Here is a 16,744-nt window from a genome sequence, read left to right as displayed (position 1 = left end):
AGACACGGTCAATTAAATGAAAGGTAAACAAATGAAATTCATCTGGTGGACATGAATGCCTCCTGAGATCCTATAACCCAGCAGAGTACAGAGACATATGCCCTCTGCATATACGGTGTGCAACTACCGTCATGACCCACTGAGTGCAATTTTCCTGTCTCAGCATGAGAGCACCAGGATAAAATGAAGTTTCTAGGCTAGAGCATATGTATTGGTTTAGCTACTTATGAGAATGAGGAACTTAAATTAGGGAAATGTGCAGAAAAGGCCCTTTGAAATTTTCTGATAAATCTCTGTAAGTGTAGGTAAGTACATGTCTCAGTCTTTAAATATAAGAAGATAATCGAGATAACATGTCACATTGGGTAATTGTTGAAGATTTCCTTAGATATTGCATGTAATGCACTTAGCAGGCGGAACAGCCAAGAGCGCCTATACCCCAACACACTTGGAAATACAGTCTTTTATGATTAGCAAATATCTCTAGTGGGTCTAAACTCTTTAGACAAACTGAAGTCAAAACTGAACCCAGGTTCTAGTGAACTAAATTTTCTAAAAACTCCATCATGGATTTGTGCAGGTATCCTTTCTACCTGAAATTATGCTGGCTTAATACTACATGGCAGGAAAAACCACAATGGTAGCACCTCTAAGAAGTCACCTTTTCCCATGGCTATTCTCACCTTTTCTCCTCCTTACCAAACACAGGGGTAGGCTTTGCATGACACTGGGCCTCATTTGAGCTTCGGTGCTAGAGAGGAGCCAAAGCAGTGATCCCTGGGGAAGGAGGCCAGAACAGGATGCAAATTTCCCCTGGTTACTGCCACACTCCCTGCATGAGAAGTGGATGACAGGCAAAGGTGTGAATTTGCATTCAGAGTCACATTAATGTGTAGCAACATAGGGATGATGGTACAAAATTGTTAAGGGTCGCCCTTAGTGCCTGATTACCACTATTTCTTCCCTGAAGCACTTTCAGATGATTATTTACCATCAAGGTCTTGTTTGAGGGCAGGAGCAAGGGAGGGATTTGTTCTGATTAAGAAGAGTACATCTGGAGAGCTCCAAGGTGCTCAGGCCTGTGTGCAGGCACCATGGCCAGGGAGAGGGCTCAAGGGTGAAGGCTCCTTAGGGTCACAACACATCGGACACCAAAAGGCAGGTGAGGGCCACGAGGCTGGCTCCTCTGCCAATCAGCCTGCTTCCATCACCTTTTATTTGCACACCAGAACTCAGTGGGGAGCCAAGGGCTCAGACACTCCTCTGGCAGCTTCCTTTGCTTAAAAAGAAGGGTGAGGAGGAACAGCCATGCAGTCACTATAATGAATTTTACTTCTGATATAAGGCCACAAGCAGAAATCAGCAAGCTCAAGGCTCTGGGTTGCTTGGGGGCAAGACATAGGTAGCTAACATCCAGGGAAAATTTCAGACTCTCAAGTCAGGAAAATCTGGGCTTGAGTCCCTGCTAGATTGTTCTTTGGCAGGGGAACATGGCAAGATGCTTCAAGCCCCTGATGCTTACCTTCTTTGTTTATAAAAGAGGGATCAGCTCTATCTCATAGATTGCTAGAAGGATTCATTGAGATGTTTGTAAAGGTCCTAAAAATGCACATTTCACTCAGTAGGACTTCAATAAATGGTACCTACTATATGTCTGCCTTCGTGTTGGAAAATAAACATAGCAGCAGTTTCAGATTCCCAGTAAGTGGGATGTCCATTGGAATAATAGAAAGCAAACTGAACTTAGAGCTGGGTAGAATCACAGAATATGGGGACAGGTCAGGATTTTAAAGATGACTCTAACTATACAAATTTAAAGGAACTGCAGGTATGGCATTGGAAGGAAATCCAAGAAAAGATGTCCCTTTAATTTTACTTTTGTCAAAATAGTTTCAACACAACTTTGATTTTATGAAATCATAGGAAAACTAGTACATTTATTGAAGAAAACCAGAAATAGTTTTGTTGTTGTTTTGTTTTAAAGGCCATTGGACATGAAACAAGCTTTGTCTTTTCAGTCTGTGGAAAATATGTTTGTCTCATTAGTCTCCCCTAGCGAAGGACCTTCGGGTACTGGGCAATCTCTCCAGCAAGCACTGTGGAGGCTTACTGAGCGATGGGATAACAGCTACAACTGCCTATTTAGCTAGAAAGGAGGAAAGATAGAAGGATGGAGGAGCAGAGAACACACTCAGGGATCTCACCATTTCCAATACCTCACCCCAAAATTCTAAAGGCAATGATGACATTAGAGGGGAAGTGAAAAAAAAAAAAAAGAAAGGAGTTTGGAGATTTTCGTGCTTCAAAAACACCCACACTTTCCTCTTCTGAATTATCCATAACAACTTTAACTCTACTTTTCTTTTTCCTAGTTTGTGGAAATCATCTCCATGGCAAGACTAGTTTAAATTGTGCAATGTTCTCCATGTTGGACGTGTTTTTCTCTATACCTGGTTCCCCAGGAAACCTGGGCTTTATCTACATATCCAGTTTTCGCCCCTTCCCCCATCATCATCCCCAAATGCAACTCTTATAAAGTGCTCAGAGTGAACATAATAATGCACTCACATTTCATAGACCTGAACTTGGCAATTGTATTGAAGAGAAAGTAAACAATTTTATTTTTCTGTGATCAAGAGGATAAGGAGAATGTTCTGTATTTTCACTAAGGTAGCCAAGGAATATTCCTATGAAGGGACAAAAGGACACAAACCAGAAGGATTTGGGTAGTAGTATAAGGAAATGGACTAATTACCACATAGGTAGTGAACTGACTCAGGATTCACTGGACACCTTTAGAAAGTAAATGACGTGTTTAAACACCAGTAAAGTGCTGGACTTAGCTTCTTTTTTTTTCCTCACCAGTATAAAGATTTAGCCAGAAGTCATTCCCTGGAATAGTAAAGGACAAGCCCTGGGAACAGGCATGGTGCATGAAGGAGGGATACACATTTTTAAGGCAGCATGAATAAACTTCATTGTTCTTTCCAAAGGAGAGCAAAAATTATACAAAGTGGCCACCAAGTCTGGAAACCAGGAAAGCCTTTTAACAAAGGACTTACTGATAAAATAGTAGTATTTTTTTTTTCTAGACTATATGGCTACCCCATAGACTGCATCTTTGGAATAGAGGTGGGGTGCGGGGGGACTGTTTGTTTTCCCATCATTGTAAAGGTGTCAGACTTAATCTAGATACAGCTAGTGCAATATTTTCCTCAATCCCACAAGGCTCTGTTCCCTTTAAAGACTATTTATAAATCTGCTTGGATCACTCACAGGAGAAAAACACTGTCACCATCAATATTTAGCAGCATGTTCAAAATTCATTTTGTTGTCTTGAATAGAAAGCTTAACTATTCTATTAGTCCAGTAATTCCATATGGTCTTATTACTTCTATACACAAAATATGATCTTTCAACATTTCTGCAGGTTAATTTTTGAGGATTCCAAAAGATTTGATGGTGGGGTGGGGAGGGGTAATTTTTCCACAATAAAAGGAGCAGAGCAAGCCCATGAGAATCAAACCAGCATTTAAATAAGACCCTCTGCATGGCTCAGTTCCTGATGCATGAAGAGATTCAATGTAGTCCCTATCTCTCAGTTCATAGAAAGAGAAATTTGAGAGGGATAAATGCAGCAAATATCTGCATTATTTCATAATCTATATTTAATGTCCTAGGAAGAGAGAAAACAGATGTAAGAAAACAAAGTTGGTAGAAACCAAATCCTTTCATTCCAGGATGTCTGTCTGCAAAGGAGGAACTCCATGGAGCATGGCAGAACATGTATGAAAGGCATTACTCTTAGCAGAAAAAATGAATTGTGGACACAGTTACTCAAGAGAGAAACAACTACTGAGAGCAATAAACCTCAATTCCACTGTTACCAGGGGGAACAAAGCAGAGAACTGTGGCAAAGCCCAGCTTAGAGCCCTCAGCATTCTCAGGGTTATTGGTTCTGTGTTTCAATACAGCCTTTGAAGGGGTGGGGAGAAACAGAGACCACCATCCTCCCATGCAAAAAAAAAAAAAAAAAAAAAAAAAAAAAAGGCTATTATAGCAATAGCAGCGTGGCTGTCCAAACCCAGCTAGAGTGTAGGATAGACACCTGAATTCCAGCCTGTACTTGCTTGCTTGTGAAGGACTTGGTAGGTTGAGTCACCTTCTTTTGAAAGACAGGAGGGCCTCTTCATGAGCTCTTTCTACTCACTAGTTTTCCTATCAGTTCACCATTTAAACAGAAAAGATGCTGTAAGCTATCTCAGCTGACTTCTAATTTGAACAAAGCATCAATGCTACACACACGATTGAATGAATGACCAAATCTTCCTGGCTCTTCCACTGGGCAGACTCAGTATGCTTCTTTGGACTCAATAGGCATGATCTTATTGGAGAATAGGGTGTAAACATAAGGCCAGATTTTGTTAGTCTCCGTCCCAGAAAATTGGTGGAGCACCCCTCGGCTCTTGTATAGTTCGATGACTGGTTTGGCTGCATGTTTGTACCGTCTTAGCCTGGCAGCAACCGCTTCAGGCTTATCATCCTCCTGCTGGACTAGTGGTTCACCAGTGATGTCATCAATTCCATGCACATGAGGTGGGTTGAAGTCCAAGTTATAGATCCTTACACTAGGAGGGTGAATCCAACGTCGACTGAATCGATCTTTAAGTGTTTCAAATGGAATGTTCAAACTGATCACTAGATCCAGGTCACAGATTTTGTGAGGGCTTCAGCCTGTACTAATGTCCTTGGAAAACCATCCAGTAGCCAGTGTTGGCTGCTCCTGAGCTCCAGCTCTGACATCATTAGGCATGTGATCACATGGTCTGGAACCAAAAGACCTTTCTCCAGGCACTGCCTTGCCACGTCACCAACTTCCGTGTTGGCTTTGAGGTTCTCCCGCAATAAGTGGCCACTGGAGAGATGCTGGAGGCCAAAGTTCTGAGATCCTCTGGCACACGGTGCCCTTGCCGGAGCCAGGCGGCCCTAGGATGACCGCGCACAGGAGTTTGGAAGCCATGGCCTTCGAGAGGAGGCTGGTGGCCCAACAGGCAGCCCAAAAAGCAGCCCCGGAGGCAGCCCCGGGAACTTTGTTTCTTGGCCCCTGCCTTAGGCACCCTCTCGGCCCCTGCCTCAGGCACCCTCTCTGGTTCTTTATATATTATGAATATAAATATCCAGTCAAAAGAGTATCTGGCAAGTGTTTTCTCCCACTCTGTGGGTTCTGTCTTCATGCTCTTATTTTTTTACTGTGCAGATTTTCAATTTGAGGCAATTCCATTGATCAATTCTTGGTTTTACTTCTTCAGTTTGAGGAGCAAAAACAGACCTAAAATTCATATGGAATAATGAAACACCCAAAATAGTCCAAATGATACTGAGAAATAAAAGTGGTGTGGGTGGCATCACAGTAACTGATTCAAATTGCACTATAGAGCTATAGTAACAAAAACAGTGTGGTATTGGTATAAAAACAGAAATGAATGCTGATGGAATATAATAGCAAACACAGAGAAAAATACACATATAGTCATCTGATTCTTAACAAATTGCCAAAAAAGATATGTTGGAGAAAGGATAGCATTTTAAACTAATGGTGCTGGGGAAACTGTGTAGCCATACATAGAAGAATGAAACTAGATCCCTATCTCTCATTCTTCCTAAAAGTCGATTTAAAGTGGCCTAGAGACCTAGGAATTAGACCAGAAACACTGGAAGTGCTAGAAGAAAATATAAGGTCAACACTCCAACATATTGTTGGCATATAGGCACCATCCACTTCATTTCAGTGTATAAATTGAAAATTTATTTTATTAATTCTCCTTATGCTTCCTGCTTTATGGTGCAATTTCCTTGGTCATACAGACTACCTGTTGGAGAACAAAACAATAATTTTCAGTTGTCTCCATAGGAAATGCATGCTTTCCTGATTATTTTCTCTGTACTGCCTTACAAAAAGCCAGTTCAATACACATAAACCCCATATCAAAGCCTCAACCCCAAGAGGCAGAATTTCATTTCTATCACTTTATTATAATCAACATCACCACTCCTATTACCACTACCAACAAAAGAGGTTGCTGAGTAAGCAAGAGAGGTGGCTGTGTATAGTTTTTGTGAAATCTTACTTCATTACTACCTTTTCCCCAAGGACATTTTAAGACTATTTTTATCTACTAATCCCCACTTAACAGTTGAATGTGAACATTTTAATATTATAGAAGTTGTCTACATCTGCATATATTCTATAGTCCTTTGGAGACTCCCAAACCATTAAAATATAAATGACAATTTTGCCCCAAAGTACCTGTTTTGAGACTCTTCTTCAAGATGCCACATCTGCTGAGAATGCAAGGTGTATTGTGATTAGGGGAAATCTGAAACTTCCTTCCTTCTCCATTGATCTCCTGGTCCAAGCTAAAAATATCTGTCATGAGGGGAGACCCAGTCTTAATGGGACATCTACAGCGATAACCCAAGTATAGATATGGGGTAGTGTTCAGGCCTCTACACTTGGAAGGAACGTTATATCTTGCCCATGCTCCCTATCTAAGAGAAATTTCTTTTTCTATCTTTCTCTCTCTTCAGAGGTCCTCACCTTCATTTTTTTTCCCAGAATTGACTCATTAGAAGAGTTGTCTCAGATGCTCATTAAACTAGAGATTCAGTGTGCCTTCCCCTGAAATTGTCATATTTAATAAGAATATATATAGGACATCCAGCTAAATTTGAGTTTCAGATAAACAGAATGATACTGCATGTGAATAAAAATTATATGCTGTTATTTGGTTTATAAAATTAGCTGGGTTAAATGTAATCTGATGGCCCTATATATGTGGGCCTTTTTGAAGGAGAGCCAAGGTGCTTTAATCAGTGGCCATACCTGTTCTCAGGAGATTCCAGTACCAATTGTCATATATTGAGGGAGTTCTCATGATGTTCCAGAGGTTTGAATCCTCCAGATTAATATACCACCATATAACAGCCACAACGTGGATCAGAAAAGGCCTAGCTGGATCAAGTCAACACAAATTCCTGTGAGTAATCAATATTTATTGTTTTGGGTTGTTTGTTAAGCAGAGATATAAACCCAAAATACGTGACTTTGTGAACTTTACCTCTTGTAATCTGTTACCATTGAATGAAAAGGGGATTCTCTTATTCTTGAAAAGTGAAGGAGGGGAATTTGTTATAATTTCATCTGTAGTTTACCTGAGATTTTATGTGTGAGTTTTAATTTTGAAATATTTCATCAGTTTGTTTTTGAAGGATTGTCTATGGAAAATTTTTTGAAGGTTTTCGCTCTACTCTTAGAATTTGTAATTTCAATTCCCTTTTATAAGATGATTCTTCAAGTATAATTGTGCTTGTTAAGGGAATAAGATAGTGCTGCATGAAGTGTCTCTATAAACCACACAAAAAGCCATATTCTTTGAAATTTGTATGATGCATATGCAATAATAATGAGAGATTTTTTTTCCACATCAAGAATTCCTCAAAGAATGTGTCCTGAAACACTTTGTCCTGCTACTGATATACACTTTGGCCAGGAAGGCACTTTCCTTGAGTACATGTAGACAGGACTACTTCTGGAAATAACAGGTATATACACATTTCACTTCCAGGCCTTTGTGGCTATGTGGACGCAACACAGGTGTGTGAATGGGTTTATTCAGTGTTATGGTTTTCTTGATATGAAGCACATTAGTCAGGTATTCTGTCATATTCTCATATGCAGAATATTTTTATCTGTTTTTGTTGTGAACATTCTCATATATTTATATTTAATTAATGGAATTTTTCATATGTAAGAAAGAAAGTCAATATATTGTTTCCAATATAATATTCTCATAATCCTTACTTAGTTTAGAATCCAGACTAAGAACATGGTGTATTTGGGGAGGCTATTAAAGACTCAATATTTTGGGATCAAGACCACAGAAAATCTGGGGAGAAAATGTCAGAGGAGGCAAGCTGTAGACCTATTGTAAAAACATCCCTGAGAGCAGACCAGAACATATGCTGGATAAGGCAAGATTACGACCAACAATTTAGAAGGGAGAAGGCCTAAACAGTGCAATTCCTGTTTTGTCTTCCCAACTCACTTATTAGATGGGTAATTTCCATTATGGAGAAGGAATGAGTGTGTAGAGACTAGATGTGTTTTGTTGTGGATCTCTTCTACATAGAAGAATGTATCAGGAATGAAGGTAAATAATCCCCAGGATAATCCAACATATGATTTGAATACATGCATAAGTTTCTGCTTACTAAATAATATTCCAGTTCTGCCTTTTTGAAATAATTCTGAGATTCCTTAAATGTTTTTTTAAAATAAAAAGAAAAAACTTTCCTAGGTCATTTATTCAAGGTATAAGAAGCAGTCTCTTGGTTTTCTGCCAAGGATAGGAAAGTATGTAGTGTGGTGTATGAATCTGTTATGTTTGATCTCAGTTGGTTAGGTCATATCCAAGAGTTCTAAGATACCTTCCAGTGTCTCTCTATACTGATAACACTCCCCTAGGGTCATTTTTAAAGCAAACAAATTTGTGTTAAGAGATATATGCTTTGTTTCCACAACTGGACCAGAATTTGGCTCACTGCTAGCATAGAAGACTAGTTCTAATTGGCACTCATCTTAGATGGTGGCCTGCATAAGGAAGGCATTTTTTTAAAATTAGAGAAAGGGAGAGAAGGATTTTGTGTAAGCACTTCTGGTGTGAAAAAACTTGCTCATCACGGTTACCACAGAAACCTGATGTCATTGTGTTAATCATGGTGACCTGGAGGACATTTTAAGAGATCTAGGTGATTTGGTGAGGTGTTTCAACTCGGGGAGGGTGTGGGTGCCCTGCTGTGTGGGCTGAAACCCCTGGGTTGTTGGGAGAGAAAGGGAACCCAGACCAAGTTGCCTCATTCTGCTCTGGAACTAGGTGACTGCTGAGTGGAAAGGGAGAGAGATATGGGATCCTCTGGCACCAGGCAGCATGATGGTTTGCTCCAGTGTCCTGGACCTACTTTCTCTGTTAAATCTGGATGAATGAGTATAAAACAGGGAATGGCCCTCTGTGAACCCAGCTGTCTTCTATAAAATGGGGGTGGAAATGCTCACCCACACACCCACCCACGTGCAAGTACATAGCCCTGTGGATATTGCGGGATCACAAATGCCTGTATGAATTAAGACCACTTACTCCTTTCAAATTTGTACTTAGAAAATAGGGGAGGAAAGGATAAGGAAAATGTGTGGTGAGATGTACATTATACCCTCTGTTTGTTATGATCAATACCCAATTGCATCAGTGTCATTGGTCATTGACCAGTGCCTAGCATGGTGCCAGGCAAATAGTTGGTCTTATAGGGCATAGTGATTTCTGTATTATTTTTCTTTCCTGGAAGCTCCTCAGATGGCTCATATCAGGTGTCAGAAGAAGATAGTTTCTGAGGATGTGGCTTATGATTGCTGCTCAAGATCTGAAGGGCAGCAGTGCTCAGGAGACCAACACTTCTATCCCTGATAAGATATAATGCCTGGCTAAGTGAGTTTATATATCTGAATAAGGGTTTATGGAAGAATAGCACACATGAGGTTCACAAATAGACATAAAGTAGAGAAGTTAATTTGATCTCATGAGGTTGACCTAACCCTAACCCTAACCTCAATCCTAACTGTAATCCTTCACCAGTATGTGGTTCATACTAGCCCTTGAGGCCCATGTTAGAAATGTTTTCTTTGTTTCAAAGCAAGGGATAATTCACTGGGGAAAATGATAATTAATATGCATTTGGAATTGCAAATTAGTGCATTTGCACTACATTTTTTTGCAGTGCTGGGGAGTGAGGCCTTACACATGCTAGGAAGGCACTCTTCCACTCTACCACATATCCAGGCTTCTTTTAAATTGAAACAGAATTTTATTAAGTTGCTCAGACTGGCCTTGAAATTGTGATCATTTTGCTTCAGCCTCCCAAGTAGCTGGGATTACAGGCATGCACCACCTTGCCTTATTTTGTTTTCAGTAACATACACTTATATACATATACATACACATACACAAATCTATATATAAATACTAACTGTATAAATTATTCAGCAATTTGCACATGTGACATATCTATCTATCTCTTTATGTCTTTATCTATATATCCATATTCATAGTTCCCGGCTCAATAAGAATTTCCCTTTCCTAAGGCAGGTCATAAAGTCTCTGATGTTCCTTGGTCTTGGATCTGGCCATAAAGAAATTCATTAACATCTCTGGTCTGGTAGTAGTCATATGACCCTCATGTCAGTAAGAGTCCTGCCCCATATGATGGAGAAAGGACTGCTATACAGAGATGCCAAGAAAAATGTCAACAGGACTTGCTGAGTTTTTCTACCCAGTCTAGTAGGATTAGATCATATGCTTTTCCAGTTACATTTCTCAGTGGTCGTCCATGCTTTGTGCTTACATTATGAAGCCTCTATAAATGCGTCCACAATGCTGGGTTCATAGAGTTTATGGATAGATGAACAGATAGAGATTTGTGGAGTGTGGCACCTGGAGAAGACATGGAAGCTCCAGGCCTCTTCCCCCATGCTTGTCCTACATATTTCTACATCTGTATCCTTTTTATTATTCTTAATAGTAAAACTGGTAAACACATTTTTCTCCATTCTGTGAGTTGCTCAAGCAAGTTAATCAAACTTGAGAAGGGAACTATGCAAACCCTGAATTATGGCTGGTGGGTCAGAAAAACAGGCAAATCAACATGGGTTTGTGATTATCATCTAAATTTTGGGAGGTGTGGTCTTCAAGATTGAGTCCACATTCTGTGGGCTAAGAACTGAATCGTGTGTAAGAACTGTACTGAATTAAAGGATACCCAGTTGGTGTCCACAGGTGCAGCATTGCTTGCATGGTAGGTGAGATTGAATAAAACAAAATAAATAAATAAATAAAATAAAGTAACAAACTGCACTTTCCTGGGGTTAGAAGTGTATTGTTGAGTAAAAGTATGGGAAGTAATGCACTTGAGGTCAGTTTTTTCTTTTTGCACAGATTGCATATCACTCTAATGGGTGTGGAAATGAAAAATTTTAGGTATTTCTAGCACTTTGAGATTATAATACTTCTTTCCTCATACTGCATTTTTTACACATTTTAATAAAGTCTTCCAAGCAATGTTAGTTAAAATATTAGATGCTAAATATTAATATTTTCAAAAATAAGAATTACTGTTCAAATACAGTTTTCTCTATTTAAATGACATATATTATGTCACACCCTAAGATAACCAATTACTCTTATATCATGATTAATTTCCTTGAACACAAAATTTTTATTTCTATACTTCAAAAGAAAATGAGCATCAATATATCATCATATGATAACAAATAATCATTTCTATCATGGTTATATATAGTATGGATAAATTTGATCTTAGGGTAGATAGATTAATAAAATAAGAGAATAATAGTAGGAACCATCAGATGGATTTATTTAATTATATCAAAGACTACTCTCCCTACATAAAATATATGCTAGTTTTAGTAAGTTTTAACATACATGTGTGTTGATTAATTCAGTGTTACAATAAAGATAATAAACATACACATCACCTCAGAAATCTTTCTTATATCCCTTTGCTATTCCCTCCACCTATCCCTCTCTAGATTCTTTCTTTATGTCACTTTGCCCCATTCTCAGGAAAACACTGAACTTTTGTCACTGCAAAACAGTTTTCATTTGTTATAAAGGGAATCATAAATTGCCTATTCATTTTTTTCCTTCTCTTATGTAACCTTATTATTTTTAAATTTATTCTTATTGTTGCATGTATAAATAGTTCTTATTTTTTATTACTGGGTAAAATTCCATGACCTAGATATACTACATTTTTTATTATCATTTGAGTTGTTCCCATTTTGAATACTTTTAATTAATTAAGGATTTTGTCTAATTAAATTTATTTTTGTGGTGCTGAGAATCAATTTTTTAAATTTGGGGGGCAATGTTTACTTTAGGGAAAATATTTTAGAGTACAATCAATGGCTAGAATATTTGGTAAATGTAATAGTTACATTGTAAGAATCTGACAGATTGTTTTCCAAAGGGGTCATACCATTTCTCCCCACCAACAATGTATGAGACTTCCATTGTCCATTATTTGGACAGAACTTAGTATGGCCAGTCCTTTTTTATTCCAGTCATTTTCAGAGGGATATAGTGGTATCTCATTGTGGTTTTTATTTATGTTCTGTAATGATTTTAATCATATCTTCTTTCTTCTTTCTATCTCTCTTTCACTCTCTCTCTTCCTGGTACTGGAGTTTAAATGCAGGGATGCTTATCACTGAGCTACATCTTCAGCCCTTTTTATATTTTTTTTGAGACAGGGTCTCACTAAGTTGCCCAGACTGGCCTGAAACTCATGATTCTCTTTCCTCACCCTCCTGAGTAGCTGGAATTACAGTCATGCACCACCATGTCTGGCTAAATACTATATATATAAATATGAATATATGTGTGTATGTGTGTATATATATTTTTCTTTTTACATATGTATATGTATATGCAAGAGAAGGCACTTGCTCACTCACAGAATATACCAAAATTCCTAGTAATCAAAGGCTGAAGGTCACCTTTGCTGCAGAGACACAAGCAAGGTACTCTTCTCTCCTGTCAGCTCATTTAATTTGGAGAGGTAAAAGACATATATTTACCCGGTTGGCTTTGCCCAAGCCACGGCCTGGGCATGGATGCCAGTGGCTTTGGTGACTCTAGATAACCTCAGTACAATTGCACATCCCCCAGATGATGGCAACGACCTATTTGAATGTCTGCCCTATCAACTTTTGATGGTAGACACAGTGCCTCCCACGGTGAACACGGGCAACAGGGAATCACCTGAGTGAGGAGGAACAGGGAGTGAGGAGGACACAGCACCTAGGCCCCACTGCACCAGGAACTCCAGGTGAACTGCTGTCCTGCAGACACAAAGAGTCCCTTTTCCTTCCCAGGGGTCCTTCATCTCAGTCTCCTCTAAAATCACAGCCCCTGGGGAAGTCTATGGGGGAGGCATTTTAATAATAAAAGTATGTCTCAATCTGTAGCACTTAGTACCCTTGGTGGGTCTGTGGTGGGGGTTTAGGCTCTGCCTGGTCACTGGTGACACTGGCTAAGGATTGTTAGTACAAGGACAGATCACAGTCCTGTGTTGGGATTTCTTCTGAACCTTCAAGGGTGAACTACTTTTGCCTAACCTATATTTACTAAGCTCCCTTTGGGTCCTGTGGGTGAGCCCCCCTCACTTAACAGTACTGAGTCTCCTCTGTTTCATTTGTCTGAGTTCTCTATCCATTCCATGCTCCCTCATTTCTGGGTCCTATTGGTGAGCACACCTCAGTTTATCGTGTTCACTCTTCTCTCTGTCATGTGTCAGGTTCTTCAATGAAATCCTTCTCAAGCTCTTCTGGGCCCTGTGTGTGAGCACTCCACACCTCACTGTGCACAGACTTCTCTAGGTCATCTCCTTAATGTAAATTCACACACCAATGCCAGGGTCATTTGAATCCTATGGTGAGAACCAGTCACATACAGGTGCTCAGTTTTCCTTGAATATTATTTTGGAGCACTCCTTATCTTCCAGTACTCTGTGCCCTCTGTTTCCTCTGGGTGAGCTCCCCTCATCCAGCAGTGCTCAGTATATTCTGGGACCTCTGGGTAAATGCCCCTAACCTAGCAGTGCTCAGTCTCCTCTGTGCCATGTGCTAAGTTCACATAAACAAACTTATTGCAGTCTCCTCTGGTTCCTGACTATGATCAAATGTAGTTGAACATTGCTCAGCCTTCTCTGGGTCCTGCCAAAATCTTGCCTCATTCAATATTGCATAGAGTATTCTGATTCCTGTGTGGGAGTGCCCATCATCCATTAGTGCTGTGATTCCACTGGATCCTCTTGGTGATAACACCTCTCCTAACATTGCTCAGCCTTCTCTGCTTAAGCTGCAATTTTCACATAACCTGTCTTTCTTAGTCTTTTTTTGTGACCTGTGGGTGAGTACCCCTCACCTAATAGTGCTTAGCCTCCTCTTTTTCTTTTTTCTCATTTTACTAACCATTTCTTGCTCATTTTATCTGGGTGATTTTGGTGAGCATCCATTACCTTAGAGTGCTTAGTCTTCTCTGTGTCCTGTTTTAGGTTCCCCAAGGTAATTTGTGCCCACACTCCTCTGACTTATGTGAGTACCCCTCACCTGACATTGCTTAGTCTTCTCTGGGTATTTTCCTTAATCTCTCTTCACAAACCATTGCTCAGTGTCATCTGAATCCTGTGGTGAAAATACCTTTCACACAGATGTGAATTTTTTTCTGAATATTGTGTTGGAGTGCCCCTTACCCTCAAGTACTCTGTCTCCTCTGTGTCCTATGGGTGAACATCCCAATCCAGTGGTGCCCTGTATACTCTGGGACCTCTGGGAGCACCTCTCACCCAGCAGTGCTCAGTCTCCACTTGCCATTTGCTACATTCCCAGAGCCAAACTTAACTCAACCTCCTCTGGCTTCTGTTTTTGATCATAGAGAGCCTAACCTTGCTCAGCCTTTTATGGTTTGTGTCTTAATTTCACCTTCCCCACTATTACTCATGGTCTTCTGAATCCTGTGGGTGAGTGACCCTCTGCCAACATTACCCATTGTTATTTGTGTCCTGTACTTAATTTCCACTCCCACACCATTAGTCAGGGTCCTCTGAGTCATGTGGGTGAGCGCCACTTTCCCACTGGTGCTCAGTCCCCTGTGGGTATTATTGGATGGTGGATTTGCACCACCAGTGTGCAGTCTCTACTGAGCCCTCAGCAACTTGATAGTTTGAATGAAATATCTGGGAGAGCCCCTTTCCTTCTAATGCACCATCCCAGACCTTATTTGAGTGTCAACACCAGCACTACTGTGGAAACTTATACTAATGTAGAAACCTCCTCTTTTGAAAAAATTTAATAGGTTCTTGGTGCTGCCATGCAGATAGACTCCTTTCTAATGCCTGAAAACACAAGACAATTTTTAAGGATGTCAATGCCCATAGCACAAGAGATCTCATTGTACCATTAATCATTGACAATTTCCACACCTTTTATAAACTGAGGTCTTATGGATGATGTAGTTCAGACAGAATTTCTGACATCTTTCTGAAGAGCAGAAAAGGATATATTTAATAATTTTCAGAATCTTCTCTGATATGTCACTAGTTGCTCCATTTTGACAAGAGAGTAAACCTCCTAGGACACCTGATTCAGGCAAAATGCGTCCTGTCAATGGACAGTATGAAATGTTCCCAAGGACAATTTCCTGTCATCATGGAGGACTTCTCCAGATGTTTGAAAATGCAGCAGTGTCACATCACCTCTAAACTACCTGAGACCATGGCCTGAGGGACTCCCTTGATAAGTGTCTGAAACTGAATCATCTTGATGAGCACCTCTCTTCCAAAAGAAGTCTGTCTCCTCTGACTCCCATGGTAAAAATAAAAAAAAAAAAAAGAAAAAAGAAAAAAAATCATTAAACGTTGTTCATGATTCTCTGTGTCCTGTCCTAAGTCTCCCCTCACCCATCATTGCTGAGGGTGCTTTGGGTTCTGTGAGAGTGCCCCTCATCCACAGTGCTTCAATTACACTGGGTCCTGTAGTTGATTTTCCTTGTCCTAATGTGGCTAAATCTTCTTTGTTTAAGCTGTAAGTTCATCTGACCTGTTCTTTCTCAGTCTCATTTTGGTCCTGAGTGTGAGTGTCCCTCACTTAATAGTGCTCAGTCTTCTCTGTTATTTTTTTCTGAGTTCCCTAAACTTTTCTTGATCATACTTCTCTGGGTGAGTTGTGTGAGTGCCCTAACCTAATACTACTCAGTCTTCTATCATCTTGTTCTATCTTCCCCAAGGCAATTCTTGCTCAGACTTCTCTGGGTCCTGGGTGAGCACTTTTCACCTGAGAGTGTTTATGTTCTTGGGGTCTGTGCATAATCTCCATTTACACAACATTGCTGAATGTCATATGAGTCCTGCGGTGAGTACCCCTCCACACAGGTGCACATTTTTTCCCTGAATATTGTTATGGAGTGACCCTTACCCTCCAGTACCCTGTCCCCTCTATGTCATCTCTGTGATTGCACCTCATCCACTACTGCTCAGTATTCTCCTTGACCTCTGGGTTAGCACCCTCACCCAGCAATTTTCATTCTCCTCTGGATGATGTGCTAAGTTTCCCTAACTGCCTTTTCTCAGCCTCATCTGGCTCCTGTGTGTGAGAATAAATAGCCTAACAATGCTCAGTCTTCTCTGGTTTCTCACTTAAACTCACATTCCCCAACATTTTGCAGGGACTTCTGAGTCCTGTGGTGAGCACCCCTTGAAAACAGTTGCTCATTTCCCAGAACACTATTACCCAGTACCTCCTACGTCTGTTCTCATCTTCTCCTCATCATCTCGTTAGTGCCCCCTTCACCACCTGTACTCAGGATCCTCTGGTTCCTCTTTATTGGTGCCACTCACCCACCAGTACTCAGTTTCCTCTGGGTCTGTGAGTGAGTTCCCTCACCTAGCAAAACCCAGGATCCTTCCTGTCCTATGCACAACCCAGTTGTTCTTCATTACAATTTTTCCTCAGTCACATTCTGGTGTGTACCACATTGTCTCTAGTGTTACATTTTTATGAAAATATTGTTAGGGACTTCTCCTTGCTCCCTGGGCACCCTTGATCTTTGTGGTTTAG

The 16,744-nt window shown here is 40.2% G+C and overlaps 1 pseudogene across 1 annotated transcript; it reads right to left on the bottom strand.

Annotated features, from left to right (window-relative positions):
• Positions 1 to 1,917: 1,917 nt before the first annotated feature.
• On the bottom strand, positions 1,918 to 5,072 carry LOC306669071 (adenylate kinase 4, mitochondrial-like; annotated as a pseudogene). The gene has a single exon. The product of its transcript is annotated as an adenylate kinase 4, mitochondrial-like (transcript).
• Positions 5,073 to 16,744: the final 11,672 nt, after the last annotated feature.

Source organism: Sciurus vulgaris (genome assembly GCF_902686455.1).
Source record: "Sciurus vulgaris genome assembly, chromosome: 9".
In the NCBI taxonomy this organism is placed as follows: Eukaryota; Metazoa; Chordata; class Mammalia; order Rodentia; family Sciuridae; genus Sciurus; species Sciurus vulgaris.
This window is presented reverse-complemented; position numbering and strand designations above follow the sequence as displayed.